Source organism: Crocuta crocuta, unplaced genomic scaffold (genome assembly GCF_008692635.1).
Source record: "Crocuta crocuta isolate KB4526 unplaced genomic scaffold, BGI_CrCroc_1.0 scaffold431, whole genome shotgun sequence".
Classification (NCBI taxonomy): Eukaryota; Metazoa; Chordata; class Mammalia; order Carnivora; family Hyaenidae; genus Crocuta; species Crocuta crocuta.
The window spans coordinates 2,213,211-2,221,058 of record NW_027528859.1 but is presented as its reverse complement, the minus strand read 5'-3'; positions in this window follow the sequence as shown (position 1 = coordinate 2,221,058).

The following is a 7,848-nucleotide window of genomic DNA, read 5'->3' as shown; positions in this document are numbered from 1 at the left end:
GGGTGTGACCAAATGGCTTCTGAAGTCTCTTGTAGCACTGATGGTCTGTGACCCTCATTGACAGGGAGGTCTGAAGGAAAAAATGAGCTTTGCATCAAGGCCAAAACATGTAGGGTTTGACTGACAAGTGAACAGAGTATGGTTTGTTATCAAGACAGGCGTGCTAAAGAGGAATGACATGTGAAAAGCCTTGGCAGGGAAGCGGGTGGGCACTGCCCAAGGTCAACTCCGCTCTTCCAGAAGATGGAAATTTTCTCTATTCTTAAAGATCCTAAAGGGATTTGGGGGAGGGGTAGATGTTCAGCTGTCTGTGTGTTCAATGGCTCAACCATTTAATAGATAATTTGACTTTGTCGGCGATGTGTTTTGTAGTGCTAGATTTGAGGATTCTTTTAGTAAATCTTAAACTATAAGCTGCTGGTATGAGTAAAGTTTTTATGCATAGAATTAGTGTTAAAGGTTGGAATCTAATTTGAAAATGAAGAAAAAGTTACATAGTGTCAATGGTACTCCCAAATTGTGTCTTTAAAATTGAAGTCCCTAGGCTTTAAAGTGGAGTTTGCTTTTTGCAAAGGAAATTCCAAAAAATTGAATTTGATTTCTGGTTTAACAGGCACTCTATTTTTTTTCAGCCACAATGCCTTTGCCATTTGGCAAATCTTTGATACATCATAAAGCAATTTCTTCTGTACCCAGGTTTTGTATATATTGCCAAATATCAAACACTAACTTTGGATGATAGTTTTCCTGCCTCTTTAAGTTTGTAGAATTTTTCCAGTGTCTACCAAGCACTTAGGCTGTGCCAGGCTTCCTGGCTGGACAAAAGGGAGAGGAGAGGGCTGGGATGGAGACAAGCTAGCTGTTGGATGTTCACAGTAACTAGTAGGGAAGAGAAGTCAGACTCAGGAGTGATACTTGACTAGTACCTGCAACTAGAGCTCCAGTAAGTGTGAGCATAATACAGAGACTAGAAAGGTGGCATCCATCTGGAAGGATTGGGGGTGTCTACCAGAAAAGAAAATATTTGAGCTGCACATGCTGCCAATCCCAACTGAGAAATAAAGTTGGGTTTAGAAGACGAATGGGGGAAGGAGGGAGGGTCATGACCAGCAGGGGTCTGAGGTTGGCACCTGCTGAGTTCCTTTAGATTCAAATGGACGGGTAAGAATACAGGAATGGCAGGTGAGACTGCGGCACTAATTTGGGACTTCTCCTAAGGGGCCTTTGAAGGTCATTCTTTCTTGGGCATTCACTTCATAAAGTGTCCATTTGACCTACGACATGTGGCCAGTGAGGGTGTATGGGAAATTACCAAGCCAGTTTTTCATTTCTATCGTGTTTTTTTCTTTTATTTTTAAATAGGGCTCTCCAGAAGTCTGTGACCTGCTGGCCTCCGGGAGGGCCTTGAGGTCCACCTGCTCTTGACTAAAGATTATTTTTAAATTGTTGAGAAGCAAGCATTTTGGTGATGAGGTCACAGAGTGGACCATATTTCTGGAGTTGTCTCCCATCTGAAGGAGACCCTCATTGAGCAGGTTTGCTTCCAGCCTTTGCAGTGAATGTGAGTTATCAACTGTAAGCTGGGTGGGAGCTGTGTTGGGCTGGATGGCCCGTCTCTTCTGCTTGTGTGAGGGGGAGGGGGGGAGGGGGTGGGTCTCTTCCACACACCTGCCCTCCAGCCACAGCAGCTGCGCTCCCTGTGTAATATGTTGTAATGTCATGATTGCATCTGAAGCATTTGTCCTTTATAAAAGAATCAGTACTCATTGCAGAGATGAAGAAACTGAGGCACAGGAGATAGCCAAGTCCTGGTGAAGTGAAAGAACCTGTCCTAGAAACCACATGGCCCAGTTCTCAACTTGTTGCTCTTACCTTTGACTCATGCTGCTCCGGGAGTCCAAGCCCAAGAGCGCTGGCCACTTCCGCCGGGAATGCAGAGCGTGCAAGATGCAGGTCCGCACTCCCCTCACCAGCTTGAGGACTCTGGATCGGTGCCCGCATGAGGGTTGTTAACAACAGAGTCCATGTTTCCATCCTGGCATGCCTATTTCGGCTACACTACTCTTCCCCTAGAGAAAGGGGAGACAGAGCCACGAAGGTGCTTCTGCCCCTCGGCCATGACCTTCCCTTTTCTCCAACCCTGCCAAGTGGCGCTGACATCAATTTTAATGAGACTGATGATACCGCTGTGTTAACAGTTTGAAAAAGGGAGTCAAGTTACCAGCTGACTTAGACTTAAGCTTAGGTCGGCCAAGCAGTTGCTCTGCAGGAAAACCACCAAGATTGCAGCAAGTGTAGAAATTCTTCCCAGAGCCAATTAGGTCAGCGTCATAATCTCTGACCAAGTATCTTATAACTTGTCCCAGAGGTATTGGGAGGACATATAGAGAAAGAGGCCATATTCTGTCTGATGAAAGGGACTTCACTCCAGGTCAGGCAGGAGAAGTTTGTGAGGGGATGGGGTGGCCATTGTGCCACTGTCCCACCTCAGTCCTAGGGACGCAGCAGTGGAATGAGGTGAGGAAGGTCACAGAATCCAGAGACCTGTTTTAGCCCCAGCCTGGCCACTGGCTGGTATTTGACCCCCTCCCCACAACACTTCTTTCTGTGAGTCTCCAGTTCCTCAACTGAAATTACGGGGCCTGAACTGAGGGAGTTTACAGCTCTCTTCCGGCTGTACAGGTCTGAATGGGGTACAAGCCCAAGTTCTCTTGAGCAACAGTAACTCTTCAGTTACTCATGCTTCACTCCCAGTTACCCCTGAGCCCTTCCAAGGAGTAGAGAAGGGTTTGAGCTGATGGGAAATGTCAGCTTTGTTTTAGGCTGATGGAGTAAAAGGAATAGACCGGTAGCGGGAGACCAGTGAGGAGGCCAGATGAGGGCTGTACCCCCCGACTGATGAGTGAGATGTCTTTCAAAAACTGCAATAGAAATACTTAGTGGGACACCTGGGTGGCTCAGTTGGTTAAGTGTCCCACTTCAGCCTCAGGTCGTAATCTCTGTTCGAGCCCCACATCAGGCTCTGTTGACAGCAGGGAGCCCACTCTGGATCCTTTGTCCCCCACTCTCACCCCTCCCCCACCCATTCTCTCAATCTCTCTCCCCCCTCCCCTTCCCTTTTCCCCTCCCTCTCCCTCCCTTCCCCTCCCTCCTTCCCTCCCTCTCCTTCTCTTCCTCTCTCTCTCCCTCTCTCTTTCTCCCTCTTTCTTAAGTAAATAAACTTAAAAAAAAGAAAAATCCTACTAAATCCGTCTTAACCAGTCCCAACTGCTCAGTGTTCTGAAAGTAACATGCAGACTCAGTAGCTTGAGCAGGATGTAGATCTGCCACTAGAGGGCACTCATGTTTCCAGTCAGGAGCCGATGGCCATTTAATCCTCAACTCCTACAAAATGATACACTGTAATCCCCATTTTACAGATGTGGAAACTGAAAGGTTTAGAGGTGAAGTGCCCTGGGGCACCTGGGTGGCCCAGTCCTCAAGCGTCTGACTGTTGATTTCGGCTCAGGTCATGATCTCAGGGTTTGGGATTGAGCCCTGTGTCAGGCTCCATGCTGGACGTGAAGCCTGCTTAAGGTTCTCTCCCTCTGTCCCTCTCCCCTGCTCCCGTTCACTCTCTCAAAAACAACAAAAAATAAAGATACACACAAAACAGAAGAGGTGAAGTTCCTTAGCCAGAGTCACGTAGCCATTTAAATAGCTGGCCTGGCTGGGATTCTAATCCAGCTCTGCCTAAATCCAAAGCATCTCCTCTGTATGAATGCGCCTCTTTAGGGCTCTCTGGCTCCAGACTGTGCTGATAAGAATGTGGGCATATTTCTTCCTCAATCTGGGAGCAAAGTAGAGGCTGGCTAACCACACTCTGTTGGTTCCAGAGGTTCAGGACAGAATGTAAGGTTTTCAGAATTGGAACTGTGAAATGCTTGGGGGGGAGAGGGGGATGGAGGCAGGCAAGCTGAGCTTTCTGTGAACACTGACAATCACCATTCTTAACCATTCCGCACTGAGGAAGGCAGCCCTGTCATATGCTACCTTAGTGAACTTGCTAAGGACGCTTTGTAGCCGTGGAATTCCATCCCCCATTTGTAAATTGGGAGTGCTTTGCCCCTTCTCTCTGCTGAGTGTGAAAGTGCTAGATGCCCATGAGGGGTAACTTCTTCAGAAGACCTGGGAACAGCCTATGCCATCGGTCTCTGTTGGTGGCCGACCAAGGCAAGCATGCACGTGACCAGCTGTACACCTACAGGCTGCTGTAGCAGTTGGGTGAGAAGTGGGCAGCTTAGCAGGGGGGCAGCCTGGCACAGAGGGGTTCTGGGAGTGGGTGGCAGGACCCTGGGGAAACCTGAGAAGTCCACAGGACCCCAATCAGTCCCTGGGGTTGGGAGCTCCTGTCCGGCCCTTGGCTTTGTCCATTCCAGGGACCGGGTCATCTTCTGTCTTGTCTCTGGCCTTTAGGTTCCCCTCCTGGGACATCAGCCCATTGCTTTCCTGCATCCCAAGCCACCCAGTGGCCCCCCACGGCTGCCTATCTCAATCCCACCTACAGTCCCCTGCCACCCTGACCAGCTCCAGTCTGACCGGTCCTGAGCCCCACTTCTGACAAAAGAAATGCTGGCCCCGGTGTGTCCGTGACACACTCCTATTTGTATGTCCACCATCTTACTCCAGGAGGTGGTGTGAGGATTCTGACCCCATCTTTCAAATGAGGGAACTGAGGCTCAGGGTGGCTTTTGCGAGACCCCAGGGTGCAGAGCAAGGCCAGCCTGTCTTCCCACTTTGTGCTCTTCCCGGTGAATAGTAGCTGGTGTGAGAGCTGGCAGGGGGCTATGGGACCCGGTCCACTGGGCTTGGGAGAAGCGCATGTGGATGGGAACTTCTGAAATCTAGCGCTCTCCATGATGCAGGTGCTTCAGTAACTGGTGGCAGGTCGAGGGGAAAAGAAGAAAGGAAGCTGAGGAAATCCACATTCCCATGTCATGGGCCACTTGAGGTCCCACCCTGGACCCGTCCTCCCTGTGCAGCTCACGGGGTCACCACAGTCTGGCTCTCTTCATGCAACTCAGGAGCTTCCAGTGATGGTCACTCGGCAGACACACGAAACTGCCCCACCTTTTCAGCCTTACTCCCTGCCTCTCGGTCCCCACACACCCTTCCCTGCCCAGCCACCTGTGCTGTCCTGCACGGGACGTGCTCGTTCTTCCTCCACCTGCATGAGCAAACCCCACCCTGTCCTGAAGAAGCCGCACAACTGTGTTGGCGTCCCCAGTGGCCTGCAGTCATTCTGTCTTCCCTGGGGTCCTCATTTGATGGCCTTGATGACTTGCTCTCACTGTTCTGGCACTGGCTGCTCCGCTCCCTGTCTCCCCTGCGGATTGCAGGTGCTCTGGCCAAGTGTGCGATCGCCGTTGCCGTGCCTCACACACTGGCACTCCATGCACGCTTTCTCGAGGATCCAGTGTATTAGTGTCCTGGGCTTCCATAATAAAATACCACAAACTGGGTGGCTGCAACAATGGAAATGTATCCTCTCACAGCTCTGAGGGCCAGAAATCCAAGATCAAGGTGTCGGCTGGGTTGGTTCCTCCGAGGGCCATGAGGGAAGGATTTGGTCCAGGCCTCTCTCCTTGGCTTGTAGACGCCATCTCCTCCCTGTGCCTCTTTCTGTGGAGTTCTTTTCCTATGTATCGGTGTGAAAATTCTCCCTTTTTATAAGGGCACTAGTCACCTTGGATTGGGGCCCACCCTGATGACTTCATCTTAACTAATTGCACTTGCAAAGACCCCATTTCCAAGCAAGGTCACATTCCGAGGTGCTGGATGTTAGGACTTCAACTGACACATTTGGGGAGGACACAATTCGGTTTGCAACACCAAATGAGTGAACTGTGAAAACCTCTGGGCACAGACAGGCTGTCAGGTGCCTAATCTCGCCCTGCCCCCCCCCCCCCATCTCCGTTGAGTGTTTGTATATACAAACAATGTGGTTTTGAGACCAGACTCAAACCCTGATTTGCCTTCCATCAGTTTTGTGATCCTGTGTGACCGTTCTTTCAAACTACATTTCTCTTTCAAATGATATTAATTCACATGAATTATCTTACCCTCCTTCAAACCTAACCAGAAAAATCACTATATTTTGAGGAGCAGAGGGCCAAAGTGGCAGCAGATAATACAAATCAATACAAGGGAGTCTTGTATTGATCCAAAAATCAGAGCCCACTGATCTGGAACTAACGAATTTCTGTCTCCAGACACCCATGGAAACCTAAAATGCCAAGAAATCTAGGCTCCCTGAAGTAGAAGAGACCATATCTCTAATGCTTTAATCCCTCTGCTAATGCTGGATCTCCCCACCGTAACTTGCCCAACTTTAGTTGGATGCCTTGGTGATGGGGAGCTCACTCCTTTTAAGGCAATGTATTTCATTTAAGAAAAACAGTTCTTTATCTCTAGAATAATAAGGCATCTCTATCTTTTATTAGTATTGTTTGGTTAGGTAAGCAGACTAAAAAAAAATACAACTCTTTTTTGTGTGTTTATTTTTTGAGCGAGAGAGACAGAGTATGAGTGGGGGAGGGATATAGAGAGAAGGAGACACAGAATCTGAAGCAGGCTCCAGGCTCTGAGCTATCAGCAGAGCCTGATGTGGGGCTTGAACTCACGAACTGTGAAATCATGACCTGAGCCAAAGTTGGACACTTAACTGACTGAGCTGCCCAGGTGGCCCTGTACAAAACTCTTGTTGCTAGCCAATTCTTGGGCCTCTGGAGACACAGAGAGGGGGAAAACTAAACCATTTTTTCAGGGGAGTCCTGTAAATATTTGATGATATCCATCGTGCCCTTGCAACATCCAACCTCTTTTCCCAAAATTTATCTCACTTGAACGTTCTTGAAAGTTGCAACTAATGAATACTCATGTGGCAAGATTTCAGTGTCAGATTCATCCATGTTAGAGCATGCATGAGTAGTTCATTCCTTTCTATTGCCATACTGTTCTATTGTATGGCTATATTACATTTTATTTATATTTGTGTAGACATGTTTTCATTTTCTTGGGTATATGTGAGGAGTGGAATTATGCTGAGCCATATGTTTACTCTTTTTCACCTTTTGAGGAACTAACAACTGTTTTCCAAAGCAACTGCACCATTTTCCATTCCCAGCAGCAGGGTATAGGGGTGCCAGTGTCTCCACGCCCTTGTTATGGTCTTTCTGATCCTAGACTTCCTCATGAGTGTGAGTTGGAATCTCATTGTGGTTTTGTGGCTAATGATGTTGAGCATCTTTTCATGTGCTTATTGGCTTGAATAGTATCTTTTAAGAAATGTTTATTTATTGAAGGGGGAGGGGCAGAGAGAGTGGAAAAGAGAGAATTCCAAGTAGGCTCTGTGCTGTTAGCACAAAGACCGATGTGGGACTCAATTCCAGGAACCATGAGATCATGACTTGAGCTGAAATCAAGAGTTAGCTGCTTAACCGACTGAGCCACCCAGGTACCCTAATACCTTTTTTTTTTTTTTTAATTTTTGTTTATTTATTTATTTTGAGAGAGAGAGCGAGCAGGTGAGGAGCAGAGAGAGACAGGGAGGGAGAAAATCCCAAGCAGACTGTGCACTGTCACCCCATATGGGGCTCGATCTCAGGAACCTGAGTCTGATGCTTAACCATCTGAGCCTCTCAGGCACCCCTGGAATAGTATCTTTTAGTACGTGTGTGGATCAGTCTGGTTGTCCTCAGGTTGGCAGGATCACATGGTTGAGACAGAGTTGCTATGGGGCATTCTTAGCTACTGGGGCTGCTTTTAGAAATGGCTGTGAGCTGAGCAGACAACCAGGGAGAAGACTTT